This window comes from Neofelis nebulosa, chromosome 3 (genome assembly GCF_028018385.1).
Source record: "Neofelis nebulosa isolate mNeoNeb1 chromosome 3, mNeoNeb1.pri, whole genome shotgun sequence".
Lineage (NCBI taxonomy): Eukaryota > Metazoa > Chordata > Mammalia > Carnivora > Felidae > Neofelis > Neofelis nebulosa.
The window spans coordinates 71,334,908-71,349,249 of NC_080784.1; the positions used below are offsets into that span (position 1 = coordinate 71,334,908).

At 35.1% G+C, this 14,342-nt stretch overlaps 1 pseudogene; it reads left to right on the forward strand.

Moving 5' to 3' along the window:
- The first annotated feature begins 281 nt into the window (after nt 1–281).
- On the forward strand, nt 282–3,141 carry LOC131506112 (cell cycle progression protein 1-like; annotated as a pseudogene).
- Nucleotides 3,142–14,342: the final 11,201 nt, after the last annotated feature.

Sequence of the window (14,342 nt, forward strand, 5' to 3'; positions counted from 1 at the left end):
GCACTTGTGGAAGATAGTCTCAAATTCTCAAATTTCAGACATTTCAGGAGGGGTAATATTCTCTAATGCTGGGATCCCTGCCCTCCTGGAAATAACTCAGTGTTGTCACCTTAAAAATTGATGCTGCCAATCCAATGTTGCACTAATTAGAGTTCCAAGCCATGAAGACTACAAAACAGAGACATGTAGGGCTTAGAACTGGGTGTGAAGTACAGATATCAAAGCACTTTCTACAGGCTATGACCGCCACCACTGTAGCATCTACCTCATTAAGATGGAGGTAGTGCTGTCCGTTCAGACCTGAAAAATGTCTGAAAATTCCAGTGACAGTGATTTATCTTATGGTTGGACTGTCATCCATCATGAGGGGTCTGATGTAGAGATGGTGAATTCTGAACATGGTACAACCAGTGACAGCTGTGAGCTCGCTCCAGAATGTACATCTTTAGAGCAAGAGAAGCTACAAGTATTGCAATCAGAGGAGGGAAAGAGTAGCTAAAATGGCACAGTGTTAATGGAAGAAGAAACTGCGGATCCAGCTTTGGAGGAAACAAAGTCAGCACTTGAGAGAGAAGAAGAAAAGTCATCTGAAGACAATGTCTCTTTTGGAGCTGTCCGTGATGATTCTGATATTGTTAACCATAAGCCACCTAAGTTAGAAGAAATTGGAAATTAAGAAGCTATAATTGTTGGAGAGGCACAGAGTCCAGAAGACTTTAACATGGGCTCTTTTTCTAGCAGCCAGGATACATCCTGTAATCCAGAAACTTTGTTTTCATCACAGGCTAGTGATGACGAATCAAATAGTATTGAAATCAGTTATCAGTCTAGTCCTGACTTTAGATGATGGCATGCTAGGAAGAAGAGTGTTCTTGGTTCAGAATCTGAGGAGCAGCTACTTGCCAAACAAGAAACCAAACCCTCTAAGGAATTGTGTAAATGGCAGTTCAACAGTGGTCTCAATAAGTGTGTTATACTTGATTCGTGATTGCAATCGGCATGGGATTTGGATATTTCTATGGCATACTTCAGCTTCAGAAACATCAACAGTCAGAAAGATACATGAAGATGAACTGAATGATATGAAGGATTATATTTCCCAACAGGAAACAGGAACAAGAATCTTTTATAGATTATAAGTCATTGAAGGAAAACCTTGCAAGATGTTGGGCCCTTACTGAAGGAAGGATGTATTTTGAGACTCAGAAAAAGAACCCTGATACATAAAATCAATATTTAAGAATATCTCTGTAGAAGGAAGAAAAAGCCTTATCTTCCTTAAAGGAAGAGTTAAGGAAACTAAGAGAACAGATTAGTATATTGGAAGATAAAGGGACAGGGACTGAATTGGTTACGGAAAATCAGAAACTTAAGCAGAATCTGGAAAAAAGAACTAAACACACACAGCTTTCTTAACCAAAGGGAGACTCTTTTCACAGAAGCAAAGATGCTAAGGAGGGAAATGGAGAGAGAACAACTAATAACCATGGCTTTAAAGGCGGAACATCAGCAGTGAAACTCTAGTGAGTCATATAGCAACTCAGACTCTCCCAATGTATTGAGTGAAAAAAAGGAAATAGAAATCTTGTGGGAAGGACTCACCAAATTGGAGCAGAAGCTAAACTTTGAACAACAACATTCTGATTTGTGGGAAAGACTCTATATTGAGGCAAAAGATTGAAATGTAAAACAAGAAACTGATGGAAAAAAGAAAGAGGGCAGAGGAAACAACAGGGCTAAAAATAAGTCAAAGGAAACATTTTGGGTTTGGTGAAGGAAAAATTTGATGCTATGAAGAATTCTACCAAGGATTTTGTGAGGCATCATAAAGAAGAAATTGAACAGGCTAAGGCAGCTGTGAAAGAAAATCTGAAAAACATCTCAGGTTCAGTTAAATCCACTTTTAGGCATTTCAAAGATACCACCAAGAATATCCTTGATGAAAAGGACAATAAAAGATTTGGTGCCACAAAAGCAGCAGCTAAAAAGCCAACAAAGGTCTTTTTTTTAAATAATTTTTAAAAATTTTTATTCATTTTTGAATGAAGAGGGGGAGAAAGAGTGAGAGTGAAGAGAGAGAGAGAGAGAGAGAGAGAGAGAGAGAGAGAGAGAGAGAGAGAGAGAGAATGAGCAGGAGAGGGGCAGAGAGAGAGGAAGACACAGAAACCAAAGCAGGCTCCAGGCTCTGAATTATCAGCACAGAGCTCGACGTGGGATTCAAACCCAGGAACCATGAGATCATGATCTGAGCCCAAGTCGATGCTTAATCAACTGAGCCACCCAGGTACGCCCAACAACAGTCTTTAGTGAATGTTTACACTCACAGTATAGGCACGTACATAAAACAAGAATAATAGAGGTAAAGAGAGTGAAGGAAAGAAAAGCCAATTCACTCTGAAGAATTTAGAAAAAAAATACAAATTCACAGAAATGCAGTGCTGAGCATGACTAATGAAAATTATGATTTTTTTCAGAAGCCTTGTTCCGGTGTATTGAATGTGTTCAACAGGAATCCATTAATTTTTTAATATGAAAGTATTGAATCCTGTAAGGATAGATGAACTTATTTAATTAAAAATATTTAGTAGAAAAACTGGATGGTTTTCATCATTAGGAAGAATGATCCATTTATCAATAAGTTTTCCTAAATGGTATCTTTATATATGATCAGAGGCTCTTCACTGACTTTGCTAATGATGTTAAAGATTATCTTAAAGACATGAAGTGATATCAGATAATGGTGGAGTGTTGGAAAAGTGGATGGGCATATATATATATGTATATACATATATATATATATACACATATATATACATATATATACATATATATACATATATATATATGTATATATATGTGTATATATATATATATATACACATATATATACATATATATACATATATATAGACACTTCTTTGGTCACACTCTTTCCCCTACTCTTTTCCGCAGTCAACCAGATAAAAAACAATGAATGGTAAATATTGAAAACTCCAGGCATTGAAAACAAAAGCAGAAGCACCCTTAGCCACAATCTTCTAAAAGAGAATGTAAATGACATAAATATGGTTGTGGTAATGGAAGACACATGGCAGATCTTGAAATAGAATCGGGCAGTTACCTTTTGACCCTAAATATTGATCATCATGGTTAACTTAAATTAGAAAATAGTAACAGAAACATGGATGCTGTCCACAATGTTTGGCGTTGAAACTAAAATGAAATTATCAAGATAATGTCTATCATTCCTAAGTATCAGTTTGATGACTCTACATTATTACTCAGAAGCATCAAGCAAAAGCTTACTAACTTGCATTTTCCTGTAGTTGAGCTTTGCTGATTTTTTTTTTTTTTTTGCACTGTAAATGTTCAACTGTAGTTTTAAGGAAGTCAGGCATGCAACAGATTTTGTACATGCAGTGAATCTTCCTTTTAGTGTATGAGCTTAAAGTGAGCTCAAATCATATGACAACGTGTAATTAACACTGATATTTGTGTCACATTTTCAGTAGAGCTTGAAAAGAGTACATTGTGATGGAATTTCATTTTTAACATTTTATAATCTTACACTTGCTTCTTGTCTTTTTTTTTTTTTTTTTTTTTTTTGCCTTCAAGAGCTCCATTGACTTGTGATGAATTTGCTGCCTTCTTATGAGTTTGCTTACTTGTTCTCTTGTGAAATTTCTTGGACATCTGAATATTGTAGAAGAAACAATAAAACTCACCATGAGGAAATCTAAAGGTCTTTATTTAAAATCTGGCATTTGTATTAAAATATGATTTTATATTAAAATATGATTTTATACTTTGTGATATGTTTTATACATTTCCTCAGTAGTGATATTTGGTAAAGCAGTTCACTGTTTTGTTTTGTTTTGTTTTGGGTTTTTTTTTGTTTGTTTGTTTTGTTTTTTTGCTAGTTCCATGAATCTTGCCCAATGTTTACAGGCTTATTTATGCAGCATCTGAATATTTCTACCCGGCAATGTCTATTTCTAGGAAAGATTTAAACACAGTTCAGAATTTCATCTTCTGGAACATCTGAGTTTCCCTTTTAATTTCTATTCATAGACATATATGTGACTTCCAGTTTGACCTTCTGGCAAATGAGTGTGGAAGAACAGAGAAGCTCTCTCATAGCTGCTTGAAATTAGGAAAGCTCTTATTTCCTAGAAGTAAATAAATGTTTGAGTAAATAAAGGCTACATTTTTCTGGAGGGGGGAGTACTTTCTACATCATTCTTATGTCTATTTCTTATGGCTGCTATAACAAACTACGACAAATTTGTTTGCTTAAAACGGAAACAAATTTACTATCTTACAGTTCTGGAGTGCCAAAGTGTGAAATGGGTTTCCCTAGGTTAGAATCAAGGTGTTGCCAGAGCTGTATTATTTCTGAAGGTTCTAGGAAATAATCTATTCCCTTGAATTGTCTAGCTTCTAGAGGGGGCCTGCACTCATGGCTGGTGGCCTCTTCTGCATTCAAAAGCCAGCTGAATCGCTATGTTGTACACTTGAAACTAATATAACACCATATGTTAACTACACTAGAATTAAAATAAAAAATAATCAAACAGACAAAAAACCAAAAGTCAACAGTGCTTAGCATCTTTACATTTCCCTCTGTACCTTCTGCTTTCCTTTTAACTCGTAAGGACCCACCCCTGAGATTTCTTTGGGCCCTTCTAGATAATCTCGGATTATCTCTCCTTCTCATGATTCTTAATTTCATCACATTTGCAAAGTCCTTTTTGCCACATCAAGTAACATATTCATAAGTTCTAGGGATTAGGACATGGCATATTGGAGCAGGGGACATTTTCTGCCTACCACATTATAGTTATTTATTCCATCAAAAGTATCTACATTGGAAATGTAGCTAATCCATAAATCATGTACTTAATAGTCAGATATATATTATACCTAAAGTAAATTACTTTTTAGACTCCCCCAAAAGTGTTTCAGAAGAAAAAGAAACATTCTGTAAACATTCTTTTTTGGCACAAAAATCACTCCACTGAATATCTAGATAATAGACATATTTTTAATATCCTCTTCTCTCTCCTTCCTCCCTCCTTCTCCCTTTTCCCACCTTTGTCCCCCCCACTCTTCCTCTTCCTCCCTCCTCCCCTTTTCCCTCCCTCTCTGGCTCTCCCTTTCACTTTCCTCCAATTCTGTCTCTCCTTCAAACACACATGCAAGCACACACACATCTAGATCATCTAAATCAAAGGCAAAAACACAATGATAAAACATCTAGTTCAGAAGTATATTTTGCTTGGTCTTAAATAATAAGCACTCATATAAGGAGAAAAATATTTAAAACATCAGGGGGGTTGCTTGAGGGGTATGAAACATCCTTCCCAGGAGAAATAATCTCATAGTTTAAGCTAAATTTATGGCAGGAATTTGATGGGTTGGCTCCGTTGTCTGGTGCCTTGGGGCAAGATGCAATGTGCTGGACTTGGCAGATGAGTCAGAAGGCAAGATTTCATACAGAATTTGCTTCTGAGAATGAAAAAAAAAATCTCTTGAATGAGTGCTTTGGAAAGGCTCCTTGAGCTATAACCTTGGTAGATGTTGGATTCAGGATCATTAACCACCCAAGATAAACACAGTCCATGGGAGTCAGTGTTCTCTCCATATGTGGGTTTCAAATGGACTAGTTGTTTACAATAGCTTCAGTACAATGAGAACAAAGTTAAATAGTGATGAGTCAACTATGCAAGCCTCTCCCTCCAAAACTGCAAGGACAAAAAAAAAAAAAATAACATCAATTTCCAAATTTGAGAATTACTCAAAAATATACAATTTATTCAGTTCAAACAAATTGCCTGTGAATTATTTAGAATGATTAGCACAGTGCTCGCTTCAACAGCACAAATTTGTGGATGATTAGCAGAAAGATGACAGGATTAGATTTCCAAATCTACTCCTTAGTAGTTAAGTGGCTTTGCTTAATAAATTACTTAACCTCAATGTGTTTCAGGTCGTCATTGTTGTTGTTGTTTTACTTTTAAAATGACGGGGAAAATACACTTGCCTAGCCTACACTGCAGTGTTGTGATGAGGATTGTAATGACCTGAAAGAATACTTGGGAGATCACTCGGTGTCCTCCCAAGCAATGAAATTCTATACCAGCTTTATTAAATATTCCTATCTGTAAAGAATTTATAAAAATGCCTGACATGTGAGTTTATTAATTATTACCAAGTATTAATTCATGATATGAAATAGGTAGTAACAAATGAAGGTGCAGAGTTTTAGTCTCTTTCTGTCAAATTTAGAATAATCAGTCTCCATTCACAGCGAGCAATCCAAGGAGTTATGACAGACGAATACACTTGTAAAACTACTCTCCTGATCAAGATAAATAACAATACCATCACCCTTAAAAGTTCCCTCATGCCCCTTAGTGGTATCAACATACATTATTATGAACTTTTTAGAATTTCACATAAATGGAATCATGAAGTATGTATTCTGTTATGTCTAGCCCCTTCCCTCAGCATAACATTTCTGACTTCCTTCCACACAGTGTTGTTGTATGTTTCCTTGGTTCCTTTTTGGAGCTGGGTAGTATTCCATTGTGCTGCATATTATAACATCCATTTCCCCGCTAATCAACAATTGAGTTGTCAGCTTTTAACTATTATAAATAAAGTTGCTGTGAGCATTTTCATATGTCTTTGTGAAGATGTAAGTTTTCATTCCTCTTGGATAAATCCCAAGGAGTGAAATTACTGAGTCATATGTAAATGTACCTTTGCCTTTATGAGATACTGCCCACCTGTTTTTGTAAAATGGTTGTGTCATTATATTTCCCCACCAGCAATGTGTTTTCCCCGTAATTGACAACACTTAATCCCACCATTTTTCATGGTAGCTATTTGTATGTGTATAGTTGCATCTCATTGAGGTTTTAGTTTACTTTGCCAACTAATGATGTGTATTGGTATTTCATATATCTTAAGAATTATTCTTGAAACTATTATTACACTGTATGTTAACTAATTGGAATTAAAGTAAAAACTTAAAAAAAGAATTACTCTTCAATTTTTAATAAATTTTAAAATTGTATTACTCATTCAGTTGTAAATGTTCTTTATACATTCTACATACAATTGCTTTGTCATATGTGTGTGTATATATATACACACACATATATACATATACACATATACATATACACATATACACATATATATATACACACACATATATATACACACACACACATATATATACACACACACATGTGTATATATATATATATATATATATATATATATACATGTATATATATATGTCAGACCATATACACACACACATATACACATACATATCCTCTCTTAATTTGTGGTTTGTATTTTTACTTCATTTAAGCATAAATTATTATTTCATTTAAGCATTTAAGTCATCTGACCTTAGAAGGATAATTTTTTATTTCGATAGAGTTCAGTTTATTATTATTATTTTTCTTTTTTTGTTTCATGCTTCCGATATCCCATCTAAGAAAATTTGGGTTATCTATCACTTTAAAAATGTTCTCACATTTTTTCCTTGAAATTATATAATTTTAACTTTTACCTTTGGTTCTATGGTTTATTTCAAGGTAATTTTGGGGTATGATGTGAGTGAATAGGAGGTTTATTTTTTATGGCACAGATGTCCTGTTGTTGAAGCCTCACTTCTTTTCTCTTTTCTTTTCTTTTCTTCTCTTCTTTTCTTTTCTTCACTTTTTTATTTCTTAGAAAAATACATATCTAGGGGTTCCTGTGTAGCTCAGTTGGTTAAGTGTCTGACTCTTGATTTCTGCTCAGGTCGTAATCTCATAGTGAGTTCAAGCCCCATATTGGGATCTGTGCTGACAGCGTGGGGCCTGCTTGGGATTCTCTGTCTCTGTCTCTCTCTCTGCCTCACTCTTTCCCTCTATCTCTCTAAAAAATAAACATTTAAAAAAAAGAAAAATACATTTATTTTTAAATTTTATTTCATTTTTCTTTTTTTTTTTTTTTTTTAAGTTTTTATTTTAATCCAGTTAGTTCAAATACAGTGTTATATTAGTTTCAGGTGTACAATATAGTGATTCAACACTTCCATACATCATTCGGTGCTCATCACAGCAAGTGCACTTTTTAATCCCCATCATCTATTTCACCTATTGCCCTCCCCACCTCCTCTCTGGTAACCATCAGTTTGTTCTCTAGTTAAGAGGCTGTTTCTTGATTTCTCTCTCTCTCTCTCTCTCTCTCTCTCGCTTTTTTTCTCTTTTGCTCATTTGTTTCTCAAATGCCATATATGACTGAAATCATATGGTATTTGTCTTTCTCTGACTGACTGATTTCACTTAGCATTATACTCTTTAGCGCCATCCATGTCATTGCAAATGCAAGATTTCATTTTTTATGGGTGGATAATATTCCATTGTGTATATAAACCACCTCTTCTTTATCCAGTTATTAGTCAGTGGACACTTGGGCTGCTTCCATAATTTGGCTATTGAAAATAATGCTGCTATAAAAATAAGGGTGCATGTATCCCTTTGATTTAGTGTTCTTGTATTCTTTGAGTGAATACTCGGTAGTGCAGTTACTGGATCATAGAGTAGTTCTATTTTTACCTTTTTGAGGATCCTCCATACTGTTTTCCAGAGTGGTTGCACCAGTTTGCCTTTCCACCAACAGTGCCAGAGGGTTTCCTTTTCTTCACATCCTCACCAACACCTGTTTTTTCTTGTGTTCCTGATTTCAACCATTCCAATAGGTGTGAGGTGACAGCTCATCATGGTTTCGATTTGCATTTCCTGTGATGAATGATGTTGAGCATCTTTTCATGTGTCTGTTGCATCTGTATGTGTTCTTTGGGAGCAATGTCTGTTCATATCTTCTGCCCATTTTTAATTGTATTATTTGTTTTGGGGGTGTTGAGTTTGATATGTATTTTATATATTTTAGATATTAACCCTTTGTAAGATATGCCATTTGCAAATATCTTCTCCCATTCTACCTTTTAGTTTTGTTGATTATTTCTTTCACTATGCAGAAGCTTTTTATTTTGATGTAATCCCAACAGTTTATTTTTGCTTTTGTTTCCCTTGCCCTAGGAGACATATTTAGAAATGTTGCTATGATTGATGTTAAAGAAGTTACTGCCTCTGTTTTAGGATTTTTATGGATTCAGGTCTTACATTTGGGTCTTAATCCTTTTTAAGTTTATTTTTGTGTATGGTGTAAGAAAATGGTCCAGTTTCTTTCTTTTGTATGTAGCTGTCCAGTTTTCCCAACATCATTTGTCAGAGAGACCATCTTTTTCCCATTGGATATTCTTTCCTGCTCTGTCAAAGATTAGTTAACTATATAATTTTGGGTTTATTTCTGGGTTTTCTATTCTGTTTTATTGATCTTTGTGTCTGTTTTTGTTTCAGTACCATACTGTTTGATTACTACAGCTTTATAATATAACTTGAAGTCCGGAATTGTGATGCCTTCAGCTTTGCCCTTTTTTGTTCAAGATTACTTTGGCTATTCAGCGTCTTTTGTGGTTCTGTAGAAATTTTGGGATTATCTGTTCTAGTTCTGTGAAAAATGCTGTTGGTATTTTGATAATGATTGTATCAAATCCGTAGATTGCTTTGGATAGCATAGACATTTCAACAATTGTTTTTTTAATCCATGAGCATGGAATGTCTTCCCATTTCTTTGTGTTGCCTTCAATTTCTTTCATCAGTGTTTTATAGTTTTCGAAGTATAGGTCTTTCATCCTCTTTGGTTAGGTTTATTCTTAGGTATCTTATCATTTTAGGTTCAACTGTAAATGGTATTGTTTTCTTTATTTCTATTTCTACTGCTTCATTATTGATGTATAGAATTGCAAGAGATTTCTGTAAAATGATTTTGTATCCTGTGACTTTACTGAATTTTTTGATCAGTTCTAGCAGAGTTTTGGTGGAGTCTTTTGAGTTTGCTACAGAATATCATGTCATCTGTAAGTAGTGAAAGTTTGACTTCTTCCTTGCTGACTTGGATGCCTTTTATTTCTTTCTGTTGTCTGATTGCTGTGGTTAGGACCCACATGTACTATGTTGAAAAATGGTGAGAGTGCACATCCTTGTTTTCTTCCTAACCTTAGAAAAAGCTGTTTTTCCCCATCAAGGATGATGTTAGCTCTGAGTTTTTCATATATGGACTTTATCCTGTTGAGATATGTTCCTTCTACACTTACTTTCCTGAAGGCTTTTATCATGAATGGATGTTGTACTTTGTCAAATGCTTTTCTGCATCTATTGAAATGATCATATGGTTCTTAACCATTCTCTTATTCATGTGATGTATCACTTTGATTAGTGAATATTGAATCACCTTTGCAACCTAGTAGTAAATCCCACTTGATTGTAGTGAATGTGTGTGTGTGAATGTATTGTTGGATTAGGTTTGATAGTATTTTATTGATGATTTTTGCATCTGTATTCATCAGAGATATTGGCTTGTAGTTCTCTTTTTTAGTGGTGTCTTTATCTGGTTTTGGTATAAACTAGCTCATAAAATGAATTTAGAAGTTTTCTTTCCTTTTCTATTTTTTGGAATAGTTTCAGAATAGGTATTAACTCTTCTTTAAATGTTTGTTAGAAATCACTTGTGAAGCCATCTGTCCTAGACTTTTGCTTGTTGGGAGTTTTTTGATTACTGATTTAATGTGTTTGCTGGTTATTGGTCTGTTCAAATTTTCTATTTCTTCATGTTTCAGTTTTGGTAGTTTATATGTTTCTAGGAATTTATCCATTTCTTGTAGGTTGTCCAATTTTTTGGCATATATTTTTTCATAATATTATCTTCTAACTGTTTCCATTTCTGTGGTGTTATTTCTTCTCTCTTATTTGTGATTTTGAGTCCTCTCTTTTTTTCTTGATAAATTTGGATAGAGGCTTATAAATTTTATTATTTGTTTTCACAAAATCAGCTCCTTGTTTCACTGATCTGTTATATTATTTGTTTAGTTTCTATATCATTTATTCCTATTTATTCCTGTGTAAGATATTTTCTTTATCACTTTTTTTTTTCCAAATTTGATTACAATATGTCTTGGTGTGGATTTGCCATTGCTGGTTTTGATGGGAGTTCTCAGCCTCCTGGATCTGAATATCTGTTTCCGTCACTAGATTAGGGAAGTTTTCGGCTATTATCTCTTCAAATAAATTTTCTGTTCCCATTTCTCTTCTTTTTTTCAGGACTCCTATAATATGAATGTTATTATGTTTGATAGAGTCACTGAGTTTCTCAAGTCTATTCTCATTTCGCATAATTCATTTTTTCTCTCTTTTGTTCAGCTTGATTACTTTCCATTACTCTGTCTTCTAGGTTATTAATTTGTTCCACTGCTTCTTCCAGCCTGCTGTACATTCCATTAAATTTGTTTCTCATTTTGTTTATTGAGCCCTTTATCTTTGCTGTTATTCTTCATCTCTGTGTTAAGGGTCTCACTCATGTCTTCTACTCTTTTCTCAAGTCCATTGAGTATCCTTATGATCATTACTTTAAATTTCCTATCAGGAATGTTACTTATATCTGTTTTGCTTAGATCTCTGGCTATAACTTTATCCTGTTCTTTCATTTGGGGATACATTTCTCTGTCTTCTCATTTTGACTAAGTCTCGGTGCCTATTCCTGTGTTTTAGGAAAGTCTCTTGTTCTTGAGGGTGATGGCCTTATGAAGAAGAGTTCCTGTAGTGTCCTGCCATGTAGTGTCCCCTGTTCCCAGGGTCTTAAACATCTGGGAGTGTCTTCGATGTGTGTCACATATGCTCTGCTGTTTTGTTCTGTCTGCTTTATCCTTCAGGCCAGTCATCTGCAGAGGCTTTCTTTGCCTGTTGTGGGCAGTGTTTGGTCCCTGGCCTGAATGCAGCATGTTTAACTAGGTATGCTCTGGTCTGTTTGTGAAATGAGATCTGTTGCCACCACTGCTGGAACCAAGGCTCTGCAAAACTCCTGCGTCAGAAGACATGGTGTGAGCAGGGGTTTGGGCTGCTTTTTTCGAGGAGGCCACTGCACTGGAACTAAGACAAGGGTGACTGGGAGAGACAATTCCACCAGAGTGCAAGGAGGGAAGGAACAGGGCTTGGTGTGGGTAGTCAGTGTCCAGTGTGCTCATTGGTTCCTGTAGATGGTGCTGTGCTTATGCTGAGGGGTGGGGGAGGGAAATGGTGCTAGCCAGTTCCTTTGTTCCTGAAGGGGTCTCTCTGTGAATGCCACCTCCTGGGATGTGCTGATATCAGCAAATGACCTCTTCACTGCATGCACCAGGCACCATTTAGATCACTGTGTCCACGTTATATATCTGTGGGTTGTTTGCCTTCTTTCCCAGAGCAGCACAGTACCCTACAGGCTCTATCCCAGCCAAGCCCACTAATCTTTAAAACTCCAGGTTTTAAAGATTTCTCACCTTTTCTCTGAGATTATGGCTCCCTCCCCACTGAAGTAGGCACCATCTTGTTTCTCTCCCAAGCTGTACCTCTGCACTTCCTACTTTCTTCAATGTGGCCTCTTTTCTACTGTTAGTTGTGGCATTTGTTCTGCCAGTTTTCAGGTCAATTTCTGGGGCATTTAGGATGATTTGATAGTTACCTAGTTGTATTTGTGGGATGAGGTGAGTCCAGGGTCCTTCTACTCTGCCGCCATCTTCCAACCTTCTTTGGAAGCCTCATTTCTTGAAAGGATTCTTTTCATATTTGAATTACCTTGAACCATTCCTCAGAACTCAATTGGCCGTATGTGTGTATGTTTACTTCTGGACTTTCAGTTCTGTTCTATATATTGTTCATATATTGAGCTATATGTCTGTCTCTTTGTCAAATTTATACTATCTTGATTATTATAACTTTACAGTAAGATTTGAAATAAGGTAATGCAATTTTTCCATCTTTGTTTTACTTTTTCATGATTACCTTGGTCACTCTAGGTCATTTGCATTTCCATGTGAGTTTTATAATCAGATTCTCAAAATTTGCAAAATATTTGTTATATGGGAGTTTTGTTACATCTGTAGATTCAACCTGGGATAAATTGGTATCTTAAACAATATTGAGATTTTTTATTCATGATCATGGTTTATACCACCATTTATGTCAGATGCTCTTTCATTTCTTTCAGTATAATTTTGTAGTTTTGTACTTATCTGGTTAAAATATCCTTAAGCATTTCATATTTTTTGGTTACTATTTTTAAACTTTTAAATTTTTTAATGTTTTATTTCTTTTTGAAAGACAGAGAGATAGAGTGAGAGTTGGGGAGGGGCAGAGAGAGAGGGTGACACAGAATCAAAAGCAGGCTCCAGGCTCTAAGCCATCAGCACAGAGCCCGACACGAGGCTTAAACTCACTTTTTTCTTTTTAACTTTTTAATTTTTGGTTGCTATTTTTAATTGAATTGGATTTTTTCTTTTGTTTAGAACGTTTGTTGCTCTCATATAAAAATGTCTGTATATTGATTTTTTACCCTACGGTTTTGCTGAATACATTCTTTATTTTTAGTACTTTTTCATAGAGGGTGTAGGATTTTATATATAATGCAATCATGTATTTATGAAAAAAGACTGTTTTGCTTTTTCTTTCCAATCTGGAGAATTTTTAAAGTTTTTTTGCTTGTCTTACTGCACTGGCTAGGACTGCCAGTATATGATTAACATTGGCCTAGTCCAATGTTGGGACTTAGCCTAGTCCCAAGTCTTAAGGTAAAAGCATTCAGTCTTCTATCATTGTGTATGATGTTAGCTGTAATTTTCCTCATTAATCATGTTAGGGAAATTCTTTTCTGTCTAGTTTGTTCTGGGTTTTTATCATGAGTAATGACTTCTTTAAAACAATTTTTTACATTTATTTACATTATCATGTGTTTTTCCCCTTCTCTCTTTGGTTATTAGAGTAAATGACATTGATTAATTTTTCTGAAAGTGTTAAATCTACCTAGCATATCTGAGGTAAATCTGGCATTTTCACTATATATTGTCCTTTTTATATGATTATATTTATTTGTGAATACTTTTTTAATGTTTATTTATCATTTTTGAGAGAGAGAGAGAGAGAGAGCACAAGCCAAAGGAGGGCCAAGAAAGAGAGGGAGAGAGAGAATCTGAAGCAGGCTCTGCACTGTCAGTGCAGAGCCTGACAGGGAGCTCAAACTCACAAACCATGAGATCATGATCTGAGCTGTTATCAAGAGTTGGACACTTACCCAATTGAGTCACCTGGGTTCTCCTATTTATGAACAGTTTTTAAAGAATCTTTATGTGTATACTCAAGAAGTATATTGGCCTGTATTTTTTGTTTTTTGTCTTTTTTTGTAATATT